At 47.9% G+C, this 16,919-nt stretch overlaps 1 protein-coding gene across 2 annotated transcripts in view; it reads right to left on the reverse strand.

Moving 5' to 3' along the window:
- LOC132446484 (glutamate receptor ionotropic, delta-1-like) overlaps nt 1-16,919 on the reverse strand; it is a 594,597-nt gene that overhangs the window by 86,325 nt on the left and 491,353 nt on the right. The window lies entirely within an intron of this gene.

The raw sequence follows: 16,919 nt of genomic DNA on the forward strand, positions 1-16,919 counted from the left end.
TAGGCCGATTTTCGAAACGGCTTGTAAGACGAATCACACTCACACCTGGTGGTATAATAAGTCCCCTTTAAATCAATGCATCTGCAAACACCGTACAGCAAACACATATTTTCTTAACACAGACATCGTGTACAAGCCCATAACTTTTAGGATTGATGAGTTTGATTTGATCGTGAGAAAACATTGTTTTACCGCGAGTGAGTGTTAAAAAGAATGAATGAATGCGGACGCGCGTGTGTGTATGTGTAGAAGAATGTATGAATGCGGGCGCGCGTGTATGCGTCCATCTGTTTAAACACATGCAAACTAAACACGTAACGCATAATACATTCCATGGCAATGTATATTAACGGGGGGACACATGCATCTTAGGAACACAAGTCGATAACGATAATCCATACAATACTGGTAAGAAACTACGTTTGTTAATGCATCGTGTATATCATTAAATATAACCACAGTTACCGCATATCATAGCCTATGTGTGTTAAGTTGTCTTTGCCAAAAATTATTTGACGACTCTGAAGTTTTTTTATTTCTGAAGAAAACGCTATTCCATATATGAATTGGGGCATATTATTTGGCCATAAACTGAGCCATTTGAAGTTTAAACTTCATGTGGTCATGCATCTGTCTCATCGGAGACTGCAACCGCGCTGTTAAAATATCAACTCGTCTGATTCAAATGCGCTCATGGCTCTTAAAGGGGATGAGACATGGCACTCTCATTAGTTTATTACACGTTACGCCCCAACCACACCTACGGATAATTAGGCCACTTCAGACCAACCCTTTGTAGATTTGCGTCGGGCGCAAGAGTCATTTATCCGCCGGTAAAATAGCAACATCGCCATAGAACCACCCACAAAGCTACTTGCGTTTGGCGCTTCCCAGTTGCGTTTCAGATCGTTAAAATAGGGCCCTATATTTTGATTACAATGCATTGTCATTATTTCGGTATTCAGAAGACACACACACAGACACACACACATGTGCATGCACAAACACACACACAAAAGATACAAAGTACACAGGTCAGCTAGGATAAATGTATAGCCCTATAGGTCAACCAATTTCCGTTTCCTTATACTCGCGATTCTTTAGCGACTCCCGAGAAAGAGACGGACTGTGCATAGGAAATCCACAGTCATCGCTGAGAGCTTTTATAAGGAACCCTTACAGGCAGCGATTGTTTGCGCCGGTCCCTGGGGAGTACAGCGGACACCGGCCCCCAACCAACCGACTCATTTCGCTGCCGATAGCCTCCACATCCCCACCCTGGCTCATCATCATGTTTCCTCGTTATGATGGTCTGGGCAAGTTGCGTGCCAGAGAGTATGGTAGCAGTTAGTACAGGCTAGCTATAGTTAGCCTAGTTAGCTGTATGTACAGGGGAGAAGGTTTTGCAGCTAGCTGTAAGAAAATGCTACCAATCTGCCAGTAAAGAAGCTTAAAAACTTTAATTAAATAAGGATTACCAGGAAGGAAATGCAAAACATTGATGGTTATTGTGTGACTATACAGGACAACACACACTTCTATTACCTAATGCATATCCCATACACACACACTAACCCACACGCACACACACAAAGACACCCAGGCACACACATCCACAAATATTCACGTTTCATAGTATCCATAACTCCAGTTATCACAGCCCCAAACATACCAAGCCACACACACACACACACACACACACACACACACACACACACACACACACACAGACACACACACACACACACACACACACACACACACACACACACACGCACACACACACACACACACACACACACACACACACACACACACACACACACACACACACACACACACACACTCACACACAGCTACCCAACCAGCTGGCTTCTTTACATTGAATGCTACATTTAGTTTTGACAGTATGAGTGTGTGTGTGTTGGTAGGTTTAGTGCATGTTTTAATCTGTATTTGTGTTTTGGGATGCGTTCTACTGTGGTTGTGTATTTGTGTGTTTGATTGCAATGTATGTTTTTGTCTGTATAAAACTTGACTGTGTCTCTGCGTGGGTGTTTGTGCTTGTATACTGTATGTGTGTGTGTGTGTTTGTGTGTGTGTGTGTGTGTGTGTGTGTGTGTGTGTGTGTGTGTGTGTGTGTGTGTGTGTGTGTGTGTGTGTGTGTGTGTGTCTGTGTGTCTGTGTGTCTGTGTGTGTGTGACATTTGTCAGTGATAAGGTGTCAGATGGCTGCACAACAGGAAAGGTCCAAGTTCACGAGCTGTATCACAAAACCACACCTCCCACGCACACACACGACTTTCCACATCCATTACATTTATCATCCACATGATTGATTTCAAGTGTGTCACACACACCCATAGACACAGGCACAAAGAAACGATTGATAGAATTGTATATCTCTCTCTTTCCCTCTCCCTTGAGGAGCCCGGGTGAGGGAGGCAGATGAGTCCCTGTGATTAGCGGTGGTCTCTTGCGACCTGTCTCTCTTCTCATCCCTCCATCATCCCTCCATCTCTCCATCCCCCCTCCATCCCACCTCCTACATGTTTCTCCTCTGGGGATCCTCTTGTGCTCGCCTTCCCACACACACCCTCTTACTCACACACACACACACACACACACACCCTCAAACACAAACCCTCTAACTCACACACACAACCACACACAGACTCTAACTCACACACACAGACACACAGACACACACACACACACACACACACACACACACACAGACACACACACACACACACACACACACACACACACACACACACACACACACACACACACACACACACACACACACATCAAAAACAATTGTTGTGAATGTAAAAATAGCAATAATAAACTGGTCATCGTCTTTCAAACTTTCAGAATCTGATTTTAATAATATTTCTAAACTGTCCACAATGCACTGATTTGAAACAACCAGCGCTGGCAGAGTTTATGTTCGCCAATCAGATGCTTACAGATTCCCGCCTCAAGCCGCATGATTGGTCAAAAGGTACATGAAGCCTAAGAAGGTGAGACGCCCTGCTCACTCAGAGCCTGTACTGTTGGCCGACCACTAGGCAATCATTCCTGCTGTTTGATTAATCACTCTCACTCAGGGGTGAATCTCCAATCCTTGATGATTCCAGTCATCCATAGAAAGACATTCAGTGTACTACATCTTCAATAGTAGATATGTTGTGTCTTAAAAAAATGAATAAATGGATAATACCACAGCAATGAGAGGGAAGGGGTACTAAATGGGTGATACTTCAGCATTAGGAGGATGGGGGTGCTAAATGGCCGATACCGCAGTTTGGGAAGAATGGGGGTGCAAAATGGGTGGTACCACAGCCTTAGGAGCATAGGGGGGCTAAATGGGTGATACCACAGCATGGGGAGGAAGGGGTGCTAAATGGGTGATACCACAGCATGGGGAGGAAGGGGTGCTAAATGGGTGATACCACAGCATTATGAAGATGGGGGGCTTAATGAGTGATACCACAGCCTTGCTTGGCAGGAAGAAGGAAAAGCCCAGGAAATATTTTTTTCACTCAGCATATTGGCTCAGTCTTCTGTGTGCAATTTGCTGCATGATGTTTTGCTTTCAATAAATGTCTTTATTGTTTGTTTGATAACCCCTCTGTGTAATGGCTCTGGCACTATCCACTCATTTTCGTTGAAGAAGAGAACATTCTAGCTCTTAGACTAAAAGGAAACAAAGATTATCTGAAAAAAGTTAAACACAAACTTTGTCAGCAGCTGTCATATCATAGCACTCAAGCTGGTGAAATTATTCTCTCCGTTTGAATTCAAGAGTGGATTTCTACTGTTCTGCTAAACTGAAAATTTGTTCTGCACGCTGTAATGCATTATTTACATGTATTTAAAATGGAAGTTTCTACAGTCTCTTTATCAGCGCAGGTTTTGTCATGATGGGATGTGAATATGGTAATCAGACCGGCCCCTGTCTGATCTCACAGATGTGTTATATTTATGACGGTACATTATATTAGTCTATTTTTTAGATATAAGGCTAATAGTAGCCTATATATTCTTTCAAATTGTAAGCATATGCTGATTAGTATATACACTCACATTGTTTTCAGGTTTTGTGAAATGAATGTGTTGGAAGAGACGGTCAGTGATTATTATGAAGCATTTAAACAATGCATAAGTAGGAAAAGTAGGCATCATGGATATATATCATAGATCCAAACATACATTGTATATGGTTGGACAATCAATCAACGTTGGGTATGGCCTGATGAATCACATTCGACTCGAGTAGAGGACGATTTACATTAAAACATTTGGCACATTGGGCCCTATCTTGCACCCAGTAGGCCTACCCACAGACGCATGCATCATTAAAAGTTTGCATCCGGGTCAGAGCTGATTTTCCCCCGCAGCAAACTTGGGCCACTACACTTTGCCACGAAAAGCAGAGACGTGATCCGGCGCAAATGATAGATGGTGCTATCTTATGCCGCGTTTCCACTGCAGGGTGCGGAACGGATCGGATCGCAAAGGGGCGGTAGGGAGGGGGCAGTATAGCCCAGCTCAGTTCCGAGGTCGCGTTTCCACTGCCGACAGTACCCTTGGTGGTAGGCCGGATGTCAATCGCCGCGGCAGCTACGTAAACATCGTAAACAACGTCTTCCTCCGCAAGAATGCAGACGAACGTCTCCACCTCCTTGTTCGCCCAAGCAAGCTTTTTACGCGACATGTTAATTGTAAAGAATAATACCTCGAGGCTACTGTTTGTTTGTTTTTATCCCCGCGTCACCCGGAAGTGACGATTCTGTCGACCAATCAACGGAGGGGGGGTGTAGCTAGAATTCCAGGGTACCCTTTCAGGCGTCTGGTCTCGTTTTGGGTACCGCAACGGAGGAGTCCCTAGAATGGGGTCGGAACGGGTACGGCAAAGTCCGGGTCACGCCCACTTTTGGCGGTGGAAACGCGATCCGACCCGCACCTTTGCGATCCGATCCGTTCCGCACCCTGCAGTGGAAATGCGCCATTAATGATCAATTTTGCAATTGCGCCACTGACAGGCGTAGACCTGGGCCCCGTTTCCCGATATCGATGGATCTTCGCTCGTAAGATGGTTCGAAAGGTGGATCTTTCGAACCATCGATAATTTCTTTGGAGCGTTTCCCGAAACTCCTCTTAACGTGAACGCGCATTCGCTGCACTCAAGACGAATGTAGGATTGTACCTGTCCACTGACATGGTGCTGAAACGGGCTATGACGCAGGGGGAGACGCAGGAATGTCGGAGGAAAATGGGGTTAAAAAGGGTTACTATATCTCCCCATCAAGGCCAACCGCAGAGTAGCCTACGAAAAGAATAGATTGCAATAATATGAATGCTAAAGATATTAAAACACAATTGATTAAGCCTAGGCCGACATATATATCAGTCCTAATCCTGAGCGCACGATCGGGAGGTGGAAGTTGCGCTTTAGATGCCTTCACAAGTCCAGCGGAGGGCTCCAGTTTTCGCCGGCCAAGTCATGCGCTGTGATATGTGTGAGCTATCGTTGAGGACGATGACGACGAGGAAGATCGGTGTGAGGACGGCCTCCCTCATAACTACGCAGCTGGTTTTCATGCACGTCGAAGAGTGATTGAGACTTTTTTTTAACCCCCTCCACCCTCCCACATGTCACTAAACATTCCCGTCAACGTGACCAATCCCCACCATATCCCAGCCTTTTGCCTGCTCCTTTGCATTTTTTTTTTATATTTTTATAATTAATAATTTTATTATATTTTTATTTTACATTATTACATTACATTATTTTAGGCTACGTTTTATGAGTAGCCTTTGTCAGTCTGCACAAATCCCCCCCACTTTCTCTCACACATTTTAAGTGCCCTGCCTGCTCAAACATTTCCTGGACTGTCTCTCTCAAACTAAGAACATAATGGCCCACATTAGGCTCAGACGCACGTGATACACCATCACCAATGTGTTGCAATAAAACGCATCCAATACTAGGAATGTCCGCTGGTTACGCCACTGAGGCTATAGGCTAACGAGGCTCTTAGCGTCCTACGAGTACCCTGGAGCACTCGTTAGCTACTCGTGACTCGTGAGCGTTTTTAAGAGGTTCGTTACCAAAGATGCTTTCGGGAAACGGGGCCCTGGTCTAAATGCCCTAGCGCAGGGGTGCCCAACCAGTTGATCGCGGTCTACCAGTAGACCGCCGACAGATCCCAAGTCGACCGTGAGGGGTGAAGAAAAAAAAAGAAAAAATCTTTTTTTTATAAAATAACATTTGCGCGGGACATATACGTGCGGTAGCGCATGCGCTGTCAACAGCAGTTGAAAGCCGTCAACAGTAGTTACACACTCCTAAACGTTGGCATGGCTGAGGGGAAAGCCCAGCCATGCCAACCAGCCAGCTTACTGTCACATTAAACTGTAATCAGAAAAAGTGTTTACATGCTATAGACCCTAGAGTGTCTGTGGTATAAAGGCTGGGACGAATTGCGCCACTCGTCTCCGACCGAGTGAGAGAGGCACGTTCCTCCCCAACCCGTCAACGAGGCGTCCGTGAAGACCACTATGTAGGACGCAACCCTGCCCAGGGGAACTACCCTGAGAAGGCCGGAGGGTCTTTTCCAATATTCCAGGTCTGGCGACACCGAACGGGGAACGAGGAGCACCCTGAGCTTGTGTCGCCTGGGGTCCAACCGTTGGCGAGCAAACCACCGCTGGAGTATGCACATAAAAAGCATACCCAGGGGGACCACGGGGTGGGCAGCTGCCATCAGCCCTAACAGGCGCATTGTGGACAGTGCGGATGGTGTCTCGTGCGGATGGTGTCTCGCCGAGGAGGTGAAAGCATCGCAGTCATGGTGGCTGAGTCTAGGCAAAGCCCCAAGTAGACTGTCTGCCGGCTGGGGAGCGGGGAGCTCTTCTCCCAGTTGATGGCAAAACCCAGGAAGATGGTTTATCACCAACATGGTGTCCCTTCTCGCGGTCTCCTCTGAGTTGCACAGAATAAGCAGGTCGTCTAGGTAGAAGAGAATCCTCTTTCCCTGACGCCTGAGCGGTTCCAACGCCGTCTCCACACACTTTGAGAAGGTGGGCGGAGCCAGGGAGTAGCCGAACGGCAGACACTGGTACTCGTACGCCATCCCCATAAAGGCAAAGTGGAGAAACCTCCTGTGCACCTGCCGAACAGGGACTTGGAAGTAAGCATCCTTGAGATCCAGGGATGTGAACCAATCGCCCTCTCTCACAAACCGGAACAACGCTCCGACAGTGAGCATTCTGAATTTCCTCGTGCCAACGAATCTGTTGAACGCGCGAAGATCCAGAATAGGTCTCTTTTCCCCTGACTTCTTGGAAACCAGGAAGTAGTGGGAATAAAACCCTAGGTGAGACTCGTGGGGGGGAACGACAGTGATGGCCCCCTTCACCAAGAGACGGGCCACCTCTGCTGCCAGAGCCGTACTCGCAGCCGGGTCCCGCAGCGTGGTCTCCACCAACCCCAAAAAGGGTGGGGGACGACGCTTGAACTGTATGGGATGGCCCCATCTCAACAGGTTGTCCAACCACGATGGTAGAACGCACCGCTCTTGCTAACACGCATAGCGGTCGGAGAGAGGGTGAGCCGGCAGCTGAGGAAGACCGTCCAGGAATAACCCGTATACCTCGGCCCCTACCGCACCACAAGCGTAGGACGCAGGTGGCCTAAGGAATATCGCTCTTTAGATACCATGTACTGCCGTTCGGCCGAACGGTCTTTAATTTTTTCTTTATTAGGGAAGGAAAAAGTGGGAGCAAGCTTCCGGAACTTCCCGCTCCGTGGCGCTGCTCTCCCCGTCTGCGGCTGCTGCTGCTGCTGCTGCGGCACCGGGGCTGGAGTCGGAGGCGGCCCCTTGGAACGCTGGGACCGGCCTGGTCCCCGCTTCCTCCCGGCCTGCTGGTGGGAGGAGCCCGTGAGAATCGCCCCGAACCGGGAACAATTCTCACGGACAGACTGCTGGTGCGCGAGCACCTCGGAGAACCGGGGACCAAATAGGCCATCCGGCGCTAATGGACCCTGGACGAGGCTGGCCCGCTCTCGTTCCGGCACCGCAGTGTCGGAGAGCCATATGACCCTCTGAATCATAGTGGCCCACGCCATATGCCGGCCGGCCGAAATGGCTATCGGCTGGCATAGCTGGAGGATGGCGCTGGAAAAACGGGAAACCGCCAGCCATCTCGCGGCTTCCTCCGTGCCATAGGCCTCCCTGCCAGCCGACAAGGAGACCATGGCAGAGGAGAGCAGGGCGATGTCGTTGACTGCCGCCGCGGATTGAGAGGCACAAACGAACACCCTGTCCGTTAGGCCGACAATCTGCTTCTGGAGGCGGTCAGGGGGCAGCGGTTTTTCGTTAGGGCGCCGTCCGGCGCCCGGACAGAGAAGCGCTGCCAGGGGAGGCTCCAGGCGAGGGATCCCCTTCACCTGAGTATCGGCCCACCCCTCCACGTTGTTGAAATCCGTGTAGGATTTCACCGGGGCCTTCAGGGTCGAAGGGTCCCCGCCGGCAGCAGTAAACAAGTGCTGCACAGGCGGGAACAGGGGACACTGGGTAACCCGCCGGGAAGAAGATGGGGTGCGAAAGCACTCGCCCTGCATATCGTCAGTTCCGGGGCGAGAGGCGGGGCCGGCATGGGATTCCCCTTGATGGCCGCCGCCTCACCCATGATCTCCCCGAAGAGATCGGCCATCCAGCTCGGTCTCTCGTGTTGGACGACGGTGGCGGTTGTAACCCGGGAGCGGGAAAAACCGGACGCCGAGTCGCCACAGACGTCGTCCATGGAGGCGTCGTCGTCGGCGTTGATGATGCCATCGTCGTCGTCAGGGCCGGCCCTGAACAGGTCGATGGCGTCAGCGAGGTCCACCGCAGGAGAAAAGAAGAGATGCCTGGAGAGGATCCCCTCTTCAGGCAGCTCCCGGCAGGCGACACAGGAGACGGGGGCCGCCAAAGCAGCCGCGGCGTGGTCGGCGCCGAGGCACCGAAAGCACGCCAAGTGCCCGTCACCTGGTGCCAGGGAGGCGGGACAGGAGGCGTATAGGGGTCCTGAAAAGGACCTAGCTCCAGGAGCGCTCTCAGGTGGCCCTGAAAAGGGCCGTTTGTCCGAGGCCTCGCACGAGCCGCTGCCACCGGCTTGGGAGATCCGTGTCGAAGTCATCTTCTTATTAGTGTTCTTGATTTTTCGCTGATAAGCACAAGTGCTGAAAGAAAAGGGAGAGCGACGGTATACACCGCGTTATATAGACACGATACCGTGGGAAATGTGGGCGGTGCCCACGCTGATTGGTGCATAGTTAGATTTTCAGGGACAAGCCCATAAGGCGAAGCATAGACGGCGCAGCCTACATGAAATAGAACGGCAACATTCACTTTCTCCTCCATGCTGCAGTTCACCCCTGACTGCACTGCACTGAGTTTGACGGTTGAACGCTGATTGGCTGTTACGTTACACATGTGACTCAGTGGCCACGCTGTTGAACGTTGATTGGCTGTCATCACGCGAAATTCGCGTCAAAGTTCAAATATTTCAACTCCGAAACTCACAAATCGGTGTGAACGCGCTCGCTAGTGCACGGCGAAAGTGTGGCGCGACAAATCAAAACTTGTTGCCGGTTTTCTCTCGCGAAAAATTCACCCGATACGCGTCTATACGTTCACTTTGTATTGGATCCTGACGCCCCGTCGTGTTTTTTGTGAACGCACAGTTAGAGAGGAGATTCTCACCATCTCTACAATGGTCCCACTGTCTTATGCTTCCCCTGTTATGACCAGGGAAACATGCCGACTATCTTTCAGTCCCATACTGGGGTAAACGCAGTGACCTGACCGGACACCTGCCATCACACTGGGAGGAAATAGAGAGATCACAGCAAGGCACACACACTCTCTGTGGGGGAAACATCACCATCATGTCCAGCATCACTTTCCTCCATGCAGGGGGTCGGGACCGGGGGACGGCAAATATGTGGTTTCAGAAATCAAACATGCAGACGTTGACACAAAGAGATAACACAGGCACTCATGTAAGCACACACACAGACACACACACACACACACACAAACATGCACGTATGCACACAGACACACACACACAGACAAGTATGCATACACACATACATACACACAAACAAACACACAAACATGCACACACAAACATACACTTATACACAAACACATATGCACACATACACACACACGCACACACACACACACACACACACACACACACACACACACACACACACACACACACACACACACACACACACACACACACACACACACACACACACTAGCTGTTCATATCTAATTCAGCCCCCACTCTCACTTGCCAGTCTCTGACTTAGCTATCACAGTGCCACTGTGACTATCTCCCTTCATGAGTCATCCAGAGATCTATCCGCCAACCTGGGCTCCATCAGTCAGCCTGGGGAGTGAGGAGGGAGGGAGGGAGGGAGGGAGGGAGGGAGGGAGGGAGGAGGGAGAGACCTCTGGCCTGGACAGGGCCGGACTCAGATGACAGACAGGAGGGCTGAAGGTCTTGGAGATGTTCATTTCAGCCCATCACTGGCTGCTTCTTATCAAAAGAACAGGAAGACACACGTCTGGCGTGGCCAGACACATCGCTCTGACATCACCCCCATGGCACAAGACATATTATAGCGGAGTGCCACATATATTTATTTTTCACCCAAGAGGCTTTGGGAGGAATATGTGTAACAGGCAGTGCTACGGCAGTCATTCTACAAAGTGAATATGGATGGAAGGGGGGGTGGGGGGGTCACTGTGGCAACATATTATGACAAACGAAATATGGAAATGGCTATCAAGTAGACATCAGCGTGAGACTACCTGAACAAGGACGCAAAATAACTTGATGTATTCCATCAAGGAGCAGGTAGAGGTTTGATATTATCGGATAGCTACAGGTAGACAGAGGTCTGGGATGGGGCTGACCCCCAGTACCTCTCAGCCTATAGTTGAGCACCCTAACCACTACAATATCTTCAAAAATACTACTAATTCATTGCATTTATATTGGGAATTTGAAGTCACCCAAAGTTATATTATGTGTGTGTTTCTGTGTGTGTTTGTGTGCGTGTGTCAGTGCGTGCTTGTGTGTGTGTGTGTGTGTGTGTGTGTGTGTGTGTGTGTGTGTGTGTGTGTGTGTGTGTGTGTGTGGGGGGTACTACTAGTGCCCCCATCTTTGTGCCGGTAGTCAAACACCCTACACCCGCTCCACCATCTACAATAAAACCATAGCTATAAAGTATGTGTTCCTTAACTCGGCCGAGGCAGCAAACCCCTATTTATCCCGCTGTGGCAGAAGAACAAGATAGAAGAAGAACAGGATACAGCGTGAAAGCCTTTCCTCTCACATTCTAATATATCTGACACCTGACAACCATTAAGGATTTTGGCAGGCAAAAACAGGAGGCTTTTAGAGGCATAATGATACGACCTAACACATTTCAGCATCCAGCATATCCTTGATAAACACGGCACCGCTATCGAAACACCCTTTAACGTCACCCTTATGGGAATTCTATCCCATATTGTCCTTCTGGCTGTGCAACATGCAAGAGCATTGTTAGAGACTAAATGAGTGGAGCCAGATGTCTCATATCTTTGCCAATGGGTATCCATTAACATAATTGTGATCAAAACGTTTGTTTTGTTCTTTAAAAAGCGGCGGGTGATTCAGTGTGCTGAGGTGTGTTACGTATGACATCACACCTTTTTCCTTTACTTTTCCAACTTTAGCTGTGTTGTAATTTGCCTTCTCGTGGTGCTCACAGTAAAACAGTATATACCCGTATTAGCGTGTTTCAATCCATTGTCTATCTACACTCACCTTTGGTCTTTCAGTCACAGGCGGAAACATTGATCTAACATTTATCCTACTGAGCAGGTAGGGGTTTAATGCGTTGTTGCTCAAGGATGACTATAAACCGTGGATATTGGGGATTGAACCCAGAACAGAACCTTTCAAGTAGGAGTCAAACAAACAGCCATTACTATTCCTACTACGTATCCACAACTACATGTATAACTACCCTTATAAAACAACACTGCACAGGATTGAAAACAGAAACACATTGACCAGCGATTTATATCAAACATTGGCTGTGATATTTAAGTCCAACTTAGGCTTGATATCAGTCTATTGGTGGTTGATCTGGAGAGATGATCAGGTTGAATTCCCCTGTTGTAGACTCTACTAGAATCAGTGTGGGCAGTGCTGGGACGTTGCTGTCCACCAATGAAGCGTGCCCCTGGATCCTGATACCAGCAGACACGTCAAAACCTTGAGCCCTCGCGTCTGGGCGAGAGATGCGCAATTTAGGTGAATCTTACCGAGGATGAGGAAGATAGCTTGTCAATGATGATTAGGCATGATGTGATTTCTGTTAGCTAAGCTTCAACATCTAGCTCATTTGCTATTATGAGCAGTATGGAGACAGATATTCTCGAAAACGATATGGTTTTATTCACAGCAGCTTCCAATTAAATGTTCTTTGTAGAATCATCTCCGAGACAGGTTTTTATTTAAAGATTCAATAGCAGATAGGGGTTGGACTTCAGGTATGCCTGATATGATACGATATTGTGATTTCAACAACAGCCATATGCTCACTTATTAAAAAAATATTTGCCATAACTGAGCCGCATAGTTCTCTCTGTATCTACTGGGTATGGAGGTGGTAGGTATGGATGTAAGAAGCTGGGTGGTGTAGGAATGGATGTAAGAAGCTGGGTGGTGTAGGTATGGAGGTATGGAGCCGGGTGGTGTAGGTCTGGAGCTGGGTGGTGTAGGTATGGAGCTGGGTGGTGTAGGTATGGAGCTGGGTGGTGCAGGTATGGAGGTATGGAGCTGGGCTCTGTGACCTCCATCTCTGGGTATGTCCCTGGGCTCACTCAGTCCTCATACATGCATCTGCGCTCACCTACCCACACATTGTAAAACATACCCAGGTAGGTTCACCCATACATGTAGTTTGATATATTTGCCCACTTGCTAATCATATATAGATGCATGCCACACACACACAAACACACACACACAATCCGCCCCCTCCCCACACAAACACACATAAATAATTGTGGGTGCATAATGCTGCTCTCACTGCTGTACTTTAATGTACTTAGAGGAGGATGCCAGCGTGCACATTGTTATACGCACAAAGTACCAACCTGAATCAGACTCAGACACGCACACACACATATGACAAGGTTTGGAGGCTAAATCATAGCTGCATTCCTTAAACTTGGTCAATTGTATGTTATTATTTTTTGCATTTACCCACCAAGTGCCTGCATTTCAAAAGAAGGTTGGCGTGATATTTTGCTTGCCTCAGTTCTTTGACTCGCCCCGTGGAATATAAAGTTCTATTGAGCATGGCTGTAAGACTTATATCCCGTTAGACGGCTAGCTCTAGTCCTGCGGAGCTCGACTGTGGAGCAGAAAGTGAACAGAGCTAGGGGGTTCCCACTAGGCCAGTCTATCTGAACAATGCATGTGCTCAGGGTACGTGCATTGGATTAAAGAGTGGAACAAACAGCATGCATTTATATATATATGTATATATATATATATATATATATATATATATATATATATATATATATATATATATATATATGTATATATATATATACAGTATATATGTATTCCTTTTCAATTTGAATTATGCAATAAAGGTGTGATCAGAAAGAATATGACAATGCTGATAGTGAAAACTTAACCTTTTTGCTCCTTTGAGATGCATGACATGTACTATCCACACTTCAGTCCAATGTAGGGTTAGTGTTTTTTGCCATTTAGCTGACCACATGCCATGACATTGTTCTATTTACGGGTCATTAATGAGCAGGTAGGGGCTCATGGGTTTCTAGATGTTGACTGCGGACATCTGGGATTCAACCCAGATCCTTTCGGCTGGTATCCCTGTCATGCCGCTTTTCCACCGCACATGTAGCTCGACACGACACGACTCGACACGACACGACTCGACACGGTAGCAGCACGGGTCCTTTTCCACCGCAAATAGTACCTCCTGGACGTGGGCGGGGTCGGCTGTGCGAAAGGGCTGTGACGTATTTTTGTACACGACGCAAACAACTCCTACGCAACCCACACATGGACAAAACCCACATAACAACAATGGAGGACATCGATGCGATGGTATTCGTGTTCGTATTATTAGCTGGCATGTTGAAGAAGTTGAAGAAGTGGAATATGTTGGCTGCGGCGCTGCTATGGCTGTTACCAGCATGGTTGCCATGTCGCTCTCGTGACTTTGTCACACTCTCTGGCCAATCAGTGGCCGGCCGTCTGCCGACGTCACCTTTTAGCATCGGCTCAGCCGCTTGGAACCTAGAGCGAGGCGGTACTAGAAAAAGCAGCCACTTCAGGTACCAGATACCATGTTTTCGCGGTGGAAACGCAAAAAATGCGAGCTGAGTCGAGACGAGTCGAGTCGTGTCGAGCTGGTACCATGCAGTGGAAAAGCGGCTTTAGAGAACTTGAGCTAATCATCATGATCAAAGATCCTCTAACGATTCACATTTCTCACTCACTTGCAACGCATACAAACAGCTTGGCCTGAAGAATCTTTATTTAAAAAGGGAGTAATATATATAGACCCAGACGGTGAGGTTCCGAATTAAACGCTCCCCAGGCGCTGTTCTGCTGGTGGGGAGGGCGGAGGGGAGCCATGTGGGTGTGTGTTCCCCTCAACAACAGCGAGCATGGCCGGGGGCTGTGCGTCTGAACAGAGGAGACACCCCGAGGTCTTTCCTCGACAACAAGCCTCACCCCGGAGCTCCAGAGGAGACAAGCAGCTGGCCGGGAGCACAGTGGGAGCAGCAGAGCTTCCGGATAACTGTTCTACCTGTCTGCTATACACTGATGGGTCTGAGTTGGGCTGCGTGTGTGTGGCACACACACAGGGGTGGTGAGGGGTTTCTCTTGAATAACTCAAGACATATGGGATTGTTATGCACACCTTCCTTCCTGCCTAAGTCCCCTTCACCACCGGGAGTGGGATGATCCCGGACGGGTGTGAAAGGCCAACGCACTGTAGCTCAGTACGCATCTGTCTACGGTGTGGAATGTATGTGGCGCTCCTGGCTCCTGTGAGGAACGGCACAAAGGAGAGGCTTTGACCACATGGAGTGCATTTCATGTGTGCATTTATTCCCCAGGATGAGATGGCGTTTGATGGCGTTTCATCCTGGTATAATAACAGAGGAGCTTTATGGAATAGAGAATAGATGTGGGGGAAGTTAATGTGTGTGTGTGTGTGTGTGTTTGTGTTTGTGTTTGTGTGTGTGTGTGTGTGTGTGTGTGTGTGTGTGTGTGTGTGTGTGTGTGTGTGTGTGTGTGGATCAATGCTTTGATCTCATGACGCAAACATTGCATGTATATTTTGAGGTAACATTGGCAAATGCAGTGCAATAAATGACCGCATCAAAAAGAGCATCAGAGAGAGAGAGAGAGAGAGAGAGAGAGAGAGAGAGAGAGAGAGAGAGAGAGAGAGAGAGAGAGAGAGAGAGAGAGAGAGAGAGAGAGAGAGAGAGAGAGGGAGGGGAGGGAGAGCTAAAAACACTTTACAATTGTATGTTGGATGGATATGTATCTTTGGGGCAGGGCAGCAAGGCCATCAAGTTAAATGAAATAATGCTGAGATTGATGACATACTGAGGATGAAGAGGGTGAAGACAGGATGTAGAAGGGAAGAGAGGAAGGTATGGTAGTCTTGCATTTGTTACAGCCTCTCTTATGTACAGATTTAGGCAAAAAAATCCTAAAATGGTGACAGGAAACAACGCAGTAGGAGCAAACAAAATCTACCTCAAATTGCGACCATTTATTGAAATCAAATCATTCCTCCATCTAGCAATATAGTCCCACAACACAGCAGCATGGTTGCCAAGCAACACATGCTAGCATAGCATAGCATATATTTTTTGAGGGTTAATACAAATGTAATGTCATGTGTTTAACACAGTTAACACAGTGTTAAGTGGTTAACACTAACACTGCTTACACATTGTTAAGTGGTTAACACTCACACCGTTAACACATTGTTAAGTGGTTAACATTAACACAGTTAACACATTGTTAAGTGGTTAACACTAACACAGTTAACACATTGTTAACACATTGTTGAGTGGTTAACACGAACACTGTTAATACATTGTGGTTAACAGGGTTAACCACAATGTTAACCACACAAGTCGTTAACCACACAAGTGGTTAACAGGGTTGCCACGCCGCAAAAAGGTCCTTGGTTGAGAGCCCGCAGCTGGGGGAGTTTCTGTGTGGGCCTTGTATATTGTTCACATGGGTTTCCTCACACACCAAAAATACATCAATACGTCAGCTTAACTCTCCTGCCGGTGCCCTTGAGCTAGGCACTAAGCACCAGAGCTTGAGTTGGTCCCCGGGTGCTGCACTGTGGCTTCCCAATTCTCCTAGTGCTGCTAGTGATGGTTTAAATGCACATTTGGTGTATATTACTTGTAAAATTGCAAAAAAAAAAGAATCTTCACATTTACGATGACTTTGAACGAATCAGAATCGAGGACTTGAACAATCGGTTTGAACTATTCCAAAGCATTAGTTACAAGACCAGCAATTTTGGGATTGCAAGCAGTCACAGAGATATTCAGAGGCATCCAGAAACCAGCGGCCGCCCTTTTTAAGCGATTCATGGGTTTTGCACAGTAAACGGTAACGCTTTATATTAAAGTCCTTGTAATAAGCCTTAGATAATATGCATTATTACACGGCTCTTCTCAATGCTGTGGAACGCTCCATTCACTTGCATGGGCCTTTCCCGGCTTCCTGCGGTGAATTACTTTTTGATAATTTACC

The sequence above is a fragment of the Gadus macrocephalus genome, chromosome 18, assembly GCF_031168955.1.
Source record: "Gadus macrocephalus chromosome 18, ASM3116895v1".
Taxonomy (NCBI): domain Eukaryota; kingdom Metazoa; phylum Chordata; class Actinopteri; order Gadiformes; family Gadidae; genus Gadus; species Gadus macrocephalus.